The sequence below is a fragment of the Choristoneura fumiferana genome, chromosome 10, assembly GCF_025370935.1.
Source record: "Choristoneura fumiferana chromosome 10, NRCan_CFum_1, whole genome shotgun sequence".
NCBI lineage: Eukaryota > Metazoa > Arthropoda > Insecta > Lepidoptera > Tortricidae > Choristoneura > Choristoneura fumiferana.
Window position 1 is genome coordinate 1,036,794 of NC_133481.1, and position 13,977 is coordinate 1,050,770.

General features: G+C 36.4%; 1 protein-coding gene across 1 annotated transcript in view; it reads right to left on the reverse strand.

Moving 5' to 3' along the window:
- The window catches only part of kek2 (leucine-rich repeat, immunoglobulin-like domain-containing kekkon 2 protein), an 89,265-nt gene extending 82,534 nt beyond the window's left edge, over nucleotides 1-6,731 (reverse strand). Inside the window, 1 exon segment of the mRNA XM_074093003.1 lies at nucleotides 6,587-6,731. The gene's annotated coding sequence lies outside the window, so the exon portion shown is untranslated.
- Nucleotides 6,732-13,977: the final 7,246 nt, after the last annotated feature.

Here is a 13,977-nt window from a genome sequence, read left to right on the forward strand (position 1 = left end):
ACACGCACCCCCTGTATCCAGCTGTGCAGCAACTAATGATAGCTGTAAACTTAGCTGTAACTAAAAGTTAGGACACCATGAACTAGTAAGCTAAACGGATGTTGATTTAACGATCGATTGAAAGCTGTTTGTAATGAAACTATAAGATGTTTTAAAATAATTCAGAATATTATACGTATCAGCAGGATGTTGGATTATTTTCCTGAAAACTACATAATGAAATCATAATCAAATCCCATATTAATAATAATAATAATAATAATAATTAAATATTTTACCGCTCATCTAAGAGAGATAACAAAAAAATTATAAAAATTAATAATAATAATGATTAAGTAAAACATTTATTCGATAAATAGCCTGCAAGAGGCATCTTACACAATAAACCAACTTTCCGTAATACCATCCTGGCCAACAAGAATGCGCTGTGAGAAACTTAGCAGAAAGAAAGTATGATACTTTTTTTTATTCGACTGGATCGCAAACAAGCAAATGGGTCTCCTGATATAAGACATCACCACCGCCCATAAACATCTGCAACAACATGGGTATTGCAGACGCGTTGCCAACCTAGAGGCCTAAGATGGGATACCTCGCGTCCCAGTAATTCACCGGCTGTCTTACTCTCCACGCCGAAACACAACAGTGCAAGCACTGCTGCTTCACGGCAGGATTTCACGGCAAGATGGTGGTAGCAATCCGGGCGGACTTTAATCAAATCCAGCAAAATAAAGTAAAAATAAATAGTTTAAACTACATGGGTTACATAATTATCTAAATTTCAAAAGGATGTGCGTTCTTCGGTAAAGTACATACCTCTAAACATCTTAGGATATTTACAAATCATGATAAAATTTTAATAAATTATATCTACCTTCAATGGAAGTGTAAAATGCTTAAATCGCAATAAAATCGAGATGTTAATCTTTTGATATTTCTCAATAAACGTGTAAATCATTACTTGAAAAAGTCTAGACATAATATTAACCTTTCGAGGTCATTGACTGGGGCTCGAGTTCACCAACTAATGTTAGTAATTCTATTCTTTGATCGAAGATCGAACATGGGGGGAGGAGGGTGAGCCCCCGCGACAAGCGATACTTAGGGGTATAAAGTTTAGCTAACAGTGTTTAGTGTACCGTAGACAGAAGGGTGGCACAAGCGGGAAAAGACCATGTGATATCTATACCTAAATACTAATCTATTTAGACACCAGTGTGCGCTGTAACAAGTCAATATCCGGGCTGCCTAATTTTTTACGTGACGTCATTCAATATGGAGACATTGTATGGCACAGGTTGTGCACAGTAACTGCTAGGTAAAACATTCGTGGACATACCTAATTCCTGTTAATCCCACTCTCTAGGACCTAGAGTCTAGGTTGCCAAACGAAAATGTTACATGTACAGTCAGCATCAAATATATCGTAGCAGCCACAGTGTTCAAATACTTCGGCACGCCATATATTTTGTATCGCGTGCCGAACTATTTGACCATTTTGGCCGCTATGATATATTTGATGCTGACTGTACTACTACAATTACAGCGCTGCTTTACTATTGATGTATTTTTTTTCGCGCACTGCATAGCTATTCTATCTCATATCTACCTTAGATATGTTTTCCTTTAATTTAAATAGCAGTAAAACCGTAGATTAAAAAAAACTAATCTTAAACTAACAAATTTTAATAGGCTCATGTAAAAAACGATATTTTTTTTAGTTTCAACAAGATATATGTCAAATATACCTATTCAACCAAACATTACTTTACGACAAAAAATAACCAAAAATGCAAAAATTACCTGAATGTGCAGCCTAACGAAGCTAAACAAACGATAACAACAATTAAATCTATCTTTTAAATTTAAAATGACTTTTACGTTAAAGTTTATTATGTAAACCGATTGAATAAGTACATGCATCAAAGGCATGACTAGGTATAATTTAAGCAAGAGATTCTCATTAAAAACCTTTCAAAAATGTAGTCTAATTAATCTAAGTAATAACCTCCTGAAATAATATGAAAACCACCTGTAAGTACATAATTAATAATGTATAATATGTATGAAAATGATGTTAAGTTTTTTATTTGCATTATTTTAAATTAAAATCGTAAGATAATTTATGTTCACCGAATATTTATCTCAGGTTTACGAAGGTACTTAAATATGCCTGTGATAAACCTTACTATGTTTGACAAAGCTGTAAGTAATATACAAATGAAGTTAAAAATTTCATCTTACACTCTGTAACGGTTAAGTAACTCGATGAATTCTTAACCACCCTCTCTAGAAACTGTATTATGACTCAATTTTCCTATCTCCCGTGCAAATTTTACGATAACAAAGTCAAGACTCAAGGCTCAACTTATTTTTACGTTTTTTGCACTTTGCAAAGACATTTTTTTGCGGAGAAGTAATATTCATACAAAGGATATAGTGTATTATTATGAAGTTCTGTAAAATTTTTAGGAACTTAAATAAAGATATCGCAAAATATTAGAAAACAAAGCAATCGCTGTCAATTATAATGTTCGAATTCTTACAAAAGCAATTATAATTATAGTATTAATATGTACCGTTTAATTTCCTTAAAGCGTGATAACGTTACGGTCACGTCTCACTGCTGGGCACAGGCCTCCTCTCAGAATGAGAGGGCTTGAGCCGTAGTTCCCACATGGGCGCAGTGTTCATTTACATAGAACTTTACACACACCATTGAATTGCTTCCCAGGTTTGTGCAGGATTCCTCACAATGCTTTCCTTGACCGTAAAGCCGTGATTTAAGTTTCGAATTTCGCGCGTAAATTTAGAAAACCACAGAGGTGCGAAACCGGGTTTGAACCCACGATCCTCTGCTTGAGAGGCCATAGACAAACAACTAGTCCACTGCGGCTTAATGTCACGCCAAATTTTAAAATAAGCTCACGAAATTTCCAGAAAGTTGTACTCGTTCTTGTGTTGTGTAACCATGTTCGCGAAGATTCCCCTAACACAATACATTTTGTTGAACTTCCAAACACATGAAAGTTATATGTTGTTCATTAATATTAACCCACGTTTATTTAGCAAAAGGGGCCACAATAAGCGGTATTTCATTAACCTTGAGGGAAGTAAAAGTTCAACAAGTTTTATGGCAAAAGTTATTTTAAGTTTCAACTATATTATTTAGTCAAGAACTTAAGTTTCCTGAGACGCTTGGACTAAGTTTTTGCGGTCTTCGTAAAACATCATAAATAGTTTATAATTTATAAATGTTTGCGTTAGGGTATTGTAATTAATTGATTTAGGCGCTTTTAGTTATTAATTAAAATCTTAATTAAAATCTAGTCTGCAACCACACTTATATTTTCATGTAAAATAACGTATAATATGTAAACAACCACACCTCTGCCATTTTTCAAATTTCCCCAAAAATTAATTGTCAAAAAACATAATAAAATTACTGTATCTGCGCACAAAATTTCACGGGAATTGGTTCAGAAATGCGGCTTGTAGAGAAAAACAAACAGCCAGACAGCCGATAATATGAAAACATTTTCGCCGAAGCTGAAACGGAGAAGCTTCGTTCGCGCTGCGCGCTCACTGGGTTGTAAACACCCTTCTAAAGTGATAAAGGCATAAAAGTGTGTAGATTTTTGATATTGAGTTACTGAGATATTATGCCACTGTATTTTATTATTGGTAAACTGATTGTTTTTTTTTTACTGGTGTAACCAGGTTGTGTTGAAATTTCTGCCTCTGAACGTAAATTGTTTTGTTAATGTTAGTACATGTACCGGATACTTTGATGTAATGCTATCGTTATGGTAGCGCACCTACCGTAGTAAGTAGTAGTTAAGTTAGTTTTTAGTTTGGTTGGAGACTGAAAACCAGCGACCTCGCTGAGTCTCATGTCCATTTATTGCCTCACTTGTTTTATATAATTGTTTCTTATTCTTGTTATATTGTTTATTGTTTTCTCTATTCATTGCGCGGTCTATATGTTCGTTGCGTAGTGGTTGTCAGGCAGCACGAGCAATGATCAGGAATGTTTGCCATGCCCCTGGTTGTTCTGGCTGGGCCGTAACGCTCTTATATACCGGGTGTAATTAACCTCGGCAGACATAAAGTTAGCTATATCATCGTAAATATTATCGTCATAAAATACCATCTACATGTCGCACTATAAAAAACAAGAATGGCATAGTTGTATTTTTTTTCTAAAATTACACAGCACAGTCAATAATCGATCAAAAAAGAAAGAAAAGAAAGAAAGAAAAATGATTTATTAACGGTCCCAACAGTACCACCACCAAGCACAAAAAACAATAATATATTACTATACAAGCAAAATCACAATAAATTGTATGGTGATGACACCAACTGTCACCGAAAAAGTGGTGCAGCAACGCTGATTTTCTGCAGAGCCCAAATTTGAGCTAAACGACAGCTCCACTTGTTACATTATAAATTTATAATATAATTAAACAGGTATTTAAATATTACCCACACAGCTAAGACGAAAAAGGAGTTTTTCGCATTTATTTAGAAAAACCAAGCCAAGCGAATGAGCTCGTTGAAGTGGCAATGGGCAGGCCATATAGCACTGAGAACAGATGGCCGTTGGGGCCGAAAAGTTCTCGAGTGGAGACCGCGGATCGGCAAGCGCAGCGTAGGACGTACACCAACAAGATGGACGGATGACCTGGTTTAAGCCGCGGGTTCACGGTAGATGCAGGCCGCTACCAACCGAAGTGACTGGACGTCTATGGGGTAAGCCTATGCCCAACAGTGGACGTCGTAATATTTTTTAGTTGTAAGTAAATAATAGCCTCGATTGATTGTGCTACACGGAGACCTATATTTTTACTCTGTGTAAGCCCAAAAGCAAGAGCAGGAAATTCCTTTACAATTAATGTCAGCTGTACATGCAACTAAAATATTAATTATAGTTTATGTCATATGTTAATGTTCAGTCTCGGAACGGAAGTGTGTGAAGTTCCCCATCCGCACTGGGCCCGCGTGGGAACTACGGCCCAAGCCCTTCATTCTGAGAATAGGTTTGCGCCGAACTGTAGGACTTACTCGTACATAAATAGGCTGGAATGACAATGATGATAAAATAAACATAACATTGCAAGAAGACTTTTTGTACGATACCTTATTATTCAATACTTTAAACTACAAATGCACTGCCAAAATTATCCGGTGACTGTTAAAAATCATTTTATTGATGAAACAAGGAATTTTTCCTCCAATAAGAAACGATGTCGAACGGCGTTCCTGCTGAATCCTGAGGTACCCTGGGAATTTATGGCCTGATGAGTTTTTTCTATTTGTAGTACATGCCTAGTATAAATTCTATTTGGGGGAGTGTGATCTATATACGAGGCCCGTGATCCCTGGCCTGGGTTAAGGTCCCCAGGGAGCTACTTCTGGTAAAGTACCCTTGTTTTGGGATAATGTATTTTGTTAGTAATGGATTCTCCGATTTTTCAGCTTCCAGGATGATTTAAAAGTCTCTAGTTGCTGCTTTAACACCTTTTTAACTGTGGCATAAAACGGTAAAAAAAAAATTAAGTAAATCCGATTCAGGCCGAGATTAATTAATAATTCAATTAGGCAAACAGCTGGCGAACTAAAACAGTCATCAGTCATGTTTATGTTAGTTGAACAAGTAAGTACCTATGTATCTATATTTGACCATGAGCTGACAGCTTCCTCAAACAACGTATCAGCACTGTGATATATTGACGACATGCTACCAGCATCTTAGGGTCCAAGCAGTAAAGGATTTTTATGAGAGTTTTGTAGCCGAAAACTAAATGTCGCTATGCTATCCATCTATCTATATATCTGTCACTGAGCTGTATCTTAACAATCATAATATATAGACCGTTGAAATTTAGACCTAATGTGTATTACTATTTCCGCTACAATAAATAATTAAAATTCATTCTAGAAAAAGTAGGGGGTCTCAATAAACGTATATATTTTTTGTTTTTTGTTGTATTACTATAACGTTTAAACACGCACATTTCAAACTCTAAATAATAATAGAGATAAACATACTACACATCAAAAAAAATACCGGTAAAGCGTGAGTCAGTCTTTTAGAAAATAAAAAAATGCAATTTATCTGTACTTTATGAACATTAGCAGGTAGTCAGTCTGATACTTTCGATATTTCATGGTGTAGGTACCTTTGATTGTATGAAACCTTCAGTGCACTAGTCCGACTCGCACTTGGCCAGTTTTTCTTTTCAAGTTCAATAACTACTTTTCAAATTCTGATTTTGAAGCATGACTCACGTTTTACTCGAAGATTATTTCCTAAGCACTATTTACTTGCGCATATTACTTTCAATGAAAATCATCCAACACTTCAGTGAAAATTTCCCAAATCTTTCCCAAATGTCTTTTAAAAAATTGTCTGTAGGTACCTATCCATCCCTAAGCCTAACTAAATATCAAGTTAAGAGCCCAAAGACGAAAATTAACCAACTTTGTAATGACAACACAAACACGGAGGTGAGCCTAAACTTCCACTCATATTTACATAAAACACACCACCAATGAGGCTTATTAGCATCAAGATACTTACGTATGAATCATCCCAAGGCACTCACACACACACAAAAAGCACAGCAGCACAGTTAGCACACACCATTAGGATTCTAGCATGAGTGAACTCATTTTTGATATCAAAACCGTCGTTGATTGTCTAAGGGGGCGACGCTCGTTCGCCGTAGGTGAGGCTTGACTGAGTCGGGGTAGTCTGCGGGGAGGGGGGGATGGCGCCGCGCAGGCGGGCAAGCCAACCCCCTTTCACCCCCTATTGGAACTTTATTTTTTTCGCCCCGATCGCCACTTGAATCTTTGCTGATTCTGAGTATACTTAAAACTAGAAAGTGCAATTAGCGGTTGGTCGATGCTCGTTTGGAACACCCTCGGCTGATTGCTTTTGGCTTGATACGAGGAAACTGGTCCATGCTGAATGTTTTTAGCTGTAGAGTTACGGGGAAACGGGTCGGCCCAAGGGGATAAACAACGGTTGAGTGCGTTGTCGACGTAGTACTGGGCTAGATGGAATGAAAATCCAAGGCTGATGTTTTAAATTACAATACTCACGTACTGCCTGAGATTTGAATTAATGAATGAATAAATGAGAGATTTATTTGAAACACAATGCAATAACATTTTCTACAAAATTTACTAAATCGAATAGTATAGTAATGCCTATTACAGTATTGACTGTAGTCTCAAATTTTTTTAACAAAAAAGTACTTAAAACCGACTCCAAAAAAATAACAAAAAATGGAACCAGCTACAAAACCCTTGAAAATATTTTTTTGGAGTCGGTTTTACTTTTTTGTTAAAAAAAATCTTTATTTCTCACTTTTTAGTGATTTGTAGCCAAAGTTCATCTTAAAACGATTCCATTAAGCCCAAACACGACTAGTTACGTTGTTTTATAACAGAGTTCCGTTGCCTACCTTTTGGCTTCAGCATCAGATCAGTTCGAAAGAATCATTAACTTAAAGCTTATTCTTAGTCGCTTATCTAGGTATATTAATCATGATCGTTTATATACGAGCGAGCATTACTTAGCTTTGATGAGTTCCATTGGTCATCTACGGTCTTCTTCATCAGGTCCAGGTTACCAAATAATACTTTCTGAATGTAAATGCTCATCTATTTGCTAAAAATGCCAAAATCGTCATAGGTGTGCCTATAAAATTTGAGGTTTACCCTCGATTTCCCTAGGATCCCATCATCAGATCTTGACTTGGTGACAATGAGACTACCTCAGAAGAATACCCTTTCGATTAAAAAAATAATTTTGAAATTTTGACTGAGTAAGCGGTGAACATACATAAAAAAAAAATACAAACATTGGAACATAGAACCTCCTCCTTTTTTGAAGTCAAAGGAGTCCACTTATTTATAAACATAAATATAACTTTCAAGTGAGAAGCGAAATACAGCAGAAAGAGCAGTGTCTAAAAATACTTAACAGTATTTGAGTTTTACTTTTTATTTAAATAAGTAAATATACGAAAATACGATTATGTATATGAATAATATGTGGTTCAAGTCCAAAGCATTAGTATTTATATAGTTGTTCACAATGCCGCTAGTCAAAGGATGCCTGTTCGTTCAGCAAGTGGAGTTCCAAATTCGTCTTAAAGCTGACCAGTGAACTCGCGATTCTAAAATCGGTGGTGGGAGGTTATTCCAGCATCGCGTGGCAGCGTACCGGAAACTGCCACGGAGACTGGCCGACGGGTGTCGCGGGCAGCAGGGCTACTACGAAACTCGAAACTCGAAGTTCGTATCGTACCGTCTCTCTCGCTCTCGTATTAAATAGTATAGTGTCAGAGGGACCGCACGACACGAACTTCGAGTTTCGCGTTTCGTAGTAGCCCTGCTGCAGATGAGGGGCGCAGCTTGTCTTACGTGTTTACCTACTAGAAAATGTTTCGAAAAGATTTCGTCTGTGTAAATAATCTGAAATCAACTATTTTCCGGATTTAAAACTGTCCTTTATGTGAATTTAGGTTATCTATCAACTGGGTACATGGGTGTGTCAAATACTCGTACAATGTTTTCAATTTTCGAGATTCTCACTTGTCCTACTATAGGTATTATAAACGCGAAAGTTTGTTTGGATATGTGTATGTATGTTCTTTACTCGTTCGCACAAACACTACTAAATGAATTTTAATGAAAATATACATCAGAATACTATTATATATAGGTATGTGTTATAATTCTGATATATTTTTTATTTCAAACTATTTTTTATTCCAAAATTCCCCGGGATCTAGTTAAAATCTCAAAATTTTAATCACTGGTATTTACCGACTTGATATTCGTACGGAATTTGTAATAAGGTAAAATTCACTATTTAATTTTTGGCAATTTCTGCGAATTTTCCTTGTGAAATCCGGGAATCGCGATTCGATTACCATAGGTAAAGGCTACTTAGTTTCAATATAAAAAACAATCTGTCTAGTTGAGTTCTAAAGTAAATTCAGCGAAAAAACTTGTTTCTGCTTTATACACATTTTATTTAGCAAGAGAGAAAAAAAGAAAATTCAAAGTTTATAGAACAACTAAAAATCGCTCGCCTTCCTTTTTTTGTAGACCGGGTGAAACGCAAAAAAGACGCTAACGAACTGTGATTCCAAAGCTAAGGGTACACTGGACGTATAAAAGCCAATTCTTACTTAATATTAATTTAAGTATGTTTTAAAGAGGATTTAGGTGCGATACAATATAGAAAGAAAGAAAGAAAATGTTTATTCGGAATATAAACAGTAGGTAACATACATTAACTTAATCTAGCTGAACTGGCAGCTCAGCAATGCTGAGGTACGGAACCACAGCGCTGATTTTCAGCTGCAGCCAAAATATATACAAAATAAAACCGACCAAGAGTAGCCATTACGAAAAAATTAAGTAATATTTTTCGAAGGATTTCGTATTTTATACGGAATCTTCCAAGTTTAGTTATATTTTATACCTTAGGCTGCTATTTAAGAGTAAAACTACTAATAATTCTCAAGCAAACTTAGCCGTTATAGTCAAAATTACAGCTTTCTAGCATTGATAGTCCCTGAGCAAAGCCGCGGACGGCCGGACAGACAGACAGACAGACATGGCGAAACTATAAGGGTTCCATTTTTGCCATTTTGGCTTCGGAACCCTAACTAGCTTTGCTGTAGGTACAGGTCAACTCACAAGAGCTGGCACGAAAGGGTTGAATGAGTAAATGAAAGTACTTACGGCGACTCTGGCAGCTTTGGCCAGTGAAATAAATAGGAAAAAAAAATGTGCGTCAGAACGCACCAACCGAACAGGTAAATTGGACGTTCGATTACATTAAATGCGTTGTCTTCATAAAATCAATACAACACAATACAATACAATACAGTAACTCTTTATTGCACACCAACACATAGTAAGCAGTACAGAAAATACAGGTATAATACACAAAGATTTTCTGAGGTAAGCAAGCGGCCAATTAAATGTTGATGATGAACGGTTATGTTGTTCTGAGGATGAGCTCTGGTTGAGTTCGAAACGCTTCTGTGTAGTGTGGTGGTGTTAATGTTCTTGTAGTGTGGAGGTGGAGGAACTGCATGAACACAAATTTCTTCACTTCGATGGCGGGGAAATAAAATAGAAACAGTGGAAACAATAGTTACTATGTATGTACCTTTTATCGCTCATGCATTAAGTACTATATAATTATAAATTTTTAGTTTTGTTGATCTATTTTGATTGATTTGATTGATTTTTAGTTTTATATAAATTAAAAATTATTAATAAAAATAATGTAGAAACTTCTTTGTTTGTGGCTGTTTACCACCTGATTGCCTTGGTCTTAGACGAAGATTTTACTTTATGCACTAAAGCATAAAAAGTATTTTTTTTTATTGAGGGACTAAAATAAGCCAATATAATACCCGAGTTGTTAGCCACCCGAGCTTTAGCGAGGGAGTCTATTTATCCGAGGGTTTATATTGACTTTTAGTCTCGAGGTGAAAACTGTATTTTTCACTTCGATTGCGAGAAAGAAATAGTTATTAATCGTTTATGATTTACGCTCTACAACGATTTCAAAGTTTTCGCGGTAAGTATCTTTTTTCAACCAGACAAAGATATATCAAAATCGCATCGATGAAATGGTCCATACACAAACTGGAATAAATAGAATGGCGCGACCTTCTATGCGGAAAAAGCATAGAACTAAGACGACGTAGACAAGAACGTAACATTTTCGTCATGAAAATGGTCCACACGCAATCTTACACAGTCACAGTCTTATTTTATACCAAAAACTAAGCAAGTACTGGCTGTTTGAGTTTATCTAAGTCACTCAAAGTAAATTAAAAAATTAATTACTTTTACTCCCTAGGGACTAAAGTACTCACCTTACTCCCGCCTCGTAAGGCTATATTGACCTACTTTTAGAGCATGAGAAGTGAAAAATTTATTTTATGTCGCCTAGATCCAGCATAAATACGAACTTTACGAGCATAAGTGAAAAATATTTTTTTATAGTTCATTGCAATGTTACGCCTGATTCAATATTTTTTTATCTATTTTATTTTTAGCAGTCAGTGTGCTCCACACTTACTCCCTGTGTGCAGCGTTATTATCTCCCATATTTTATACGTGGGATAGTTAGGTCTGTAGCAGTGATCCCCTGTCGCTAGTGGCCGTTGGAAATACTGTCCCTATGCCTGAGGGGCTACTACGAAACTCGAAAATCGAAGTTCGCATCGCACCGTCCCTTTCACTCGCGTGTTAAATGACATAATCGTCAGCGGGACGGCAACAGACGAAGTTCAAGTTTTGCACTTCGTTCCAATTAGAACACGTTTGACCTATGAAGGTGCCTTCACCAAACACATTTTAAAAGTGTATTTTTTGGTACAGTTGATTGATTGGAATATTTTTACTAGGCTCGGGTAGCATTGCATTGAGAAGTTCCCAAAGTATGTACCTAACATACTTATGTATGTATAATAATATGTAGGTAACTTTTTATTGTACACAAAAAAAATCTAGTTTTAAGTTGTCTTTTTTACTAACACGATATGGATTCTTTGAGTCTGAAATAAATTATTTATATTTTGTAAACACATACAAACGTTCACATTTAGTAGGACAAGTTAAAAATCCGATTAATTTTATTCCCCAACTGTTCAAAGTTCGGTCTAGTAAGATGTACGTGTGTATTTAGCTTAATTCCATACAGTTCAAACGAATACAACATATATTTTTGATGAATTCGTTTTCAATGAAAACGTTCGATGTAAAATTTTAGAATTTGAAAGCACATTTGATATTGAGAGGGCGAATGAAATGTTTCGAAAATAGCTGGATTTCGCGTTTGAAAATACACTTAAGTAATGTATATCAATCAGTGCTTTGATACATTATTAGCATATGCTTTCGAACTTTTGAAATATTTATTCTGGAAAGTTCTGTATTGCGTTATCGGAATATCAGTAGGTTATTAAAAGTAAACCAATTATTAATAACACTGAATAAGAATTTGATGGTATGATTGTGAAGATGAGTGTTTGGGTGCCTGTCTTCTAAACAGCGTAACGTTCTAAGCGTGTTTTAATAATAAATGGAGTAAAAAAAAATGATTTATAAGATTTTGTATTTGCTGACTGTACTAGCATTGTTATCCCAATCCTGCGGTTCCTAGTTGAATGACCAGAATATCACTACCGGATAATTGTATTGTTACTGGACTTACAAAAATAGCTATAAAGCAAATTAAATTTTGTCATAATTAGATACAGCACCCGGCTATGAAAGATTGCACATCGGTCTTTGGACAGGACTCGGCTAATTTCGGCTTCGTAGAGCGTTGTCGCACACTAATTTTGTGACGTTTGTCAGTCGTTGTACAGGTGCAATAGAGTACGGACTCATTTAGATGAAAATTTTATAATAAAGAGTTGTTGAAAACCCCAAAACTCTAAATTGTACGATGACATCTCTAAGAAACAAGATGGAGCGACGACTTGGTTAAGATCGCGGGATCGCGGTGGATGCGGAAAGCACAAGACCGGTCTGAGTGGAGAGCCTTGGGGGAGGCCTATGTCCAGCAGTGGACGTCTTTCGGCTGACGTGATGATGATGATGATGATCTCTAACAAAAAGAGGGAACTATCCTTTTTCTAGTACGAGTAGTTGCGACAACTCTCTATAGATATCCGAAGTATACATGTCATTAATTTGACGTTAACTAATTAAGTCCATTAACGTGCAATATTTATTTTGATAGTAGCCGTTACCTGCGACTCCGTCCGCGTAAATTTCGGTTTTATTCTCCCGCGGGAACTATGCGATTTTTTGGGATAAAAGCTATCCTATGTCCTTCCCCGGGAATCAAACTATATGTATACCGAATTTCATCTAAATCGGTTCAGCGGTTTCAAAGTCAAAGTCAAAATATCTTTATTCAATTTAGGCTATAACAAGCACTTATGAATGTCAAAAAAAATCTACCACCGGTTCGGAAAAACCTCTGCTGAGAAGAATCCGGCAAGAAACTCAACGAGGTATATATATTTTTTAAAAACAGTTTACAATATTATTAAATTTTTAACACAGTAGGTTCGCTATTTGAAGGGGTTTAGACGTGATGAAGTTACAAACAAACAAACAGACTTACAAACTTTCGCATTTATTATATTAGTGGGATGAGATAAAACGTCACTAAATAAATACGATGATTGATGGAAGGTCGCCAGTGTTCGAAAATCGTCGTAAACAGCCAATTGTCTGTGGCGACTGTTTTTCCGTATCCTTTTTTCCCATGTCCACGTAGATCTTATAGACCCACTTCCGATTTCTAACGGATACAAATATTGTCTTACCGCCGTTGACAGGTTTACACGGTGGCCTGAGGCAGTTCCGCTTACGGATATGACGGCTGAAAATGTAGCTAAGGCGGGGTGGGTTTCTACGTGGATATCACGTTATGGTTGCCCCGAAAAGGTGACCACAGATAGAGGTAGACAATTTGAATCTCATCTTTTTAGTAAAATTTCGTCAATTATCGGTTCATATCATCTTAAAACTACTGCGTATCATCCAGCTGCTAATGGTTTTGTGGAACGTTTCCATAGACAATTGAAAGCAGCAATTATGTGCCACGCAGACGAGAGCTGGACAGATACCCTTCCATCGGTTCTCCTCATCCGCTGAATTTGTTTACGGTGAAGTGCAAGCTCCCTGGTAAATTTTTCGAACCGGCAACAGACAGACTGACGGACTATACAGATTTTTTGGCTAGGTTGCGTCTTCATATGAAGAAACTACAACGTAAGACCGTAGCATGTCATGGCTCTTCTAAAGTATTTGTTTTTAAAGGTTTGACGACAGTATCACAATGTATTTATAAGACAAGCCTTTGTACGACGAGCTTTGCAGCCACCGTATACTCGGCCTTATAAA